Source organism: Montipora foliosa, chromosome 6, assembly GCF_036669935.1.
Source record: "Montipora foliosa isolate CH-2021 chromosome 6, ASM3666993v2, whole genome shotgun sequence".
Classification (NCBI taxonomy): domain Eukaryota; kingdom Metazoa; phylum Cnidaria; class Anthozoa; order Scleractinia; family Acroporidae; genus Montipora; species Montipora foliosa.
This window is the reverse complement of record NC_090874.1, coordinates 28,300,233-28,302,732: the sequence shown is the minus strand read 5'-3', so window position 1 is coordinate 28,302,732 and position 2,500 is coordinate 28,300,233. Positions and strand designations below refer to the sequence as shown.

The 2,500-nt window shown below is 36.0% G+C and overlaps 1 protein-coding gene across 7 annotated transcripts in view; it reads right to left on the bottom strand.

The window, feature by feature from the left end:
- LOC138007093 (centrosomal protein of 83 kDa-like) overlaps window positions 1–2,500 on the bottom strand; it is a 622,454-nt gene that overhangs the window by 536,644 nt on the left and 83,310 nt on the right. The window lies entirely within an intron of this gene.

Genomic DNA, 2,500 nt, shown 5'->3' with positions numbered 1-2,500 from the left:
TATGAAATGAATCATATGTGCACTGCGGATATGAAATCAAGTGAAGTTATGATCTTCGCAGTTATGAGAGCAATTTTTGCAATTGCGTACAGAAGCCTGAAAAATTCATGACTTCAACAGGGTTTGAACCCGTGACCTCGCGATTCCGGTGCGACGCTCTAACCAACTGAGCTATGAAGCCACTGACGTTGGGAGCTGGTCATTTGTGGGTTCTAATGGTCCCGTAAGGAATGAATCAATGATGAAATGGTATATGAAATGAATCATATGTGCACTGCGGATATGAAATCAAGTGAAGTTATGATCTTCGCAGTTATGAGAGCAATTTTTGCAATTGCGTAGAGAAGCCTGAAAAATTCAGGACTTCAACAGGGTTTGAACCCGTGACCTCGCGATTCCGGTGCGACGCTCTAACCAACTGAGCTATGAAGCCACTGACGTTGGGAGCTGGTCATTTGTGGGTTCTAATGGTCCCGTAAGGAATGAATTAATGATGAAATGGTATATGAAATGAATCATATGTGCACTGCGGATATGAAATCAAGTGAAGTTATGATCTTCGCAGTTATGAGAGCAATTTTTGCAATTGCGTAGAGAAGCCTGAAAAATTCAGGACTCCAACGGGGTTTGAACCCGTGACCTTGCGATTCCGGTGCGACGCTCTAACCAACTGAGCTATGAAGCCACTGACGTTGGGAGCTGGTCATTTGTGGGTTCTAATGGTCCTGTGAGGAATGAATCAATGATGAAATGGTATATGAAATGAATCATGTGCACTGCGGATATGAAATCAGGCTTCTCTACGCAATTGCAAAAATTGCTCTCATAACTGCGAAGATCATAACTTCACTTGATAGATTATTCAGTTGATGATGATAGTCAGACATCACCGCAATCTCTTACTACTCTCACTTTACGACAAACTTTTTCTCCAAGTCCACTATCTTCAACATCTGGTTGAAAAAACTTCTCAAGAACTAGTTGAAACAACAGAAAAAAATCTTATAAAAATAATATGCGAAAATTAGAAAATATTATCAAAAAACGAATGGAACAATTCCATACTATTAGTAAAAGTCCAAAAAGAACTTTTCCTGATACAAGAAAAAAGTTTAATAACATAAAAATATTTCCTTTCACAATGCAAAGGACATTTTGTAAAGTCAGATAAAGATATTGTTCCAAATTATTTATTCAATAAAATTTATGAAATGAAAAAAGGACATAAAAACAGGAACAAGTTTTTCCGAAAAAAGTTATTCAAAAGTGGAACACATATTTAACAAAGTACATTTTTTGAATAAAAAACTATTTGCATTAGTGTAAAAAAGCCCCACATGGGACTACACTTTTTCACTCTTTGGAGCTCTGCTTCGGTTAAAAAAAAATTTAGATTTCTTCCTCAATTAAACAAACAAAATGAAATTCACAAAAAGATGAAAAAGACTTGAACATTTGGTTTTTTTGGTGATGCTTTAAAATACCTAGTTGTTTATCAATTTACCTGTGTGGGATGTAACTCCCATTACATTGGTGAGAAGTCATGCCATTTTTCAACTAGGGTCAAGGAACATCTGTTCACTGACAAGAATCCTCATGTACAAAAACATGTAATTACCTCAACTGACTGTAAACAAAAGTGCGCTCCTAGTTGTTTTACGAGCCTACACTCAGCTAGAGATGCTTACAGTCTTCACATATCTTGTCATGATATGTTATGTTATGTTATGCAACTTTGGATCATCTTTTCAAAATGTAACCGTCATTGTAACAATCCTAAATTTTAATGTCCTCCAAGTGTATCGTATATAAGAGAGAGAGGTTTGAAGATTAAATTAAACTGATGATGGCATGAGTAATGCCAAAACATGTCTTTAAAAAGTTGATTCGTGTGTTCGTAAAATGAAGGCACACAATTGTTATTGTTTGTATTTTGCTGCTGATGTGCATTCCCTTTGAAAATGATATCAAACAGGAATGAAACAAGCAAATTTAAAGGTGGCCTTATTAAATCTACACCCAAGAAAGGTGTTACATGTACATATGGAAACACCTGTCAGCTGGAGCAGAAAAAGCCATTTCGCTCTCTTCACTTTTGATTTCACAGGTGACATTTTAGTTCTCTTGATAAGTGTTTCTTTAAAGGAGTTATACATGTAACTGTAGAAGGTTTTGTTTCTTGATTATTAGTATTGTTATGATACCACGAGTTTTCTTGTGCCAATGAAGACATCACATGACATTTGCTTAGAAATGAATTGTAACCTCTCCGACATCATATGCAAATTGCTGTGCAATTGATTTGAAACAGATTCAAATGTTCATTATTTAGGAGTGGTTTGTTATGCTTGCGAACCTGTTTGTTGGTAACTAATGGCACTATCAAAGGATTTTTTTTTCAGAAAGTGTTCAAATTGGTTACTGCTTTGAAACATTCACGCTCACTTGCCTTTGTTCAAGCGAGTGCATGAATACAGCATGTGATAAACTACGTATGGCC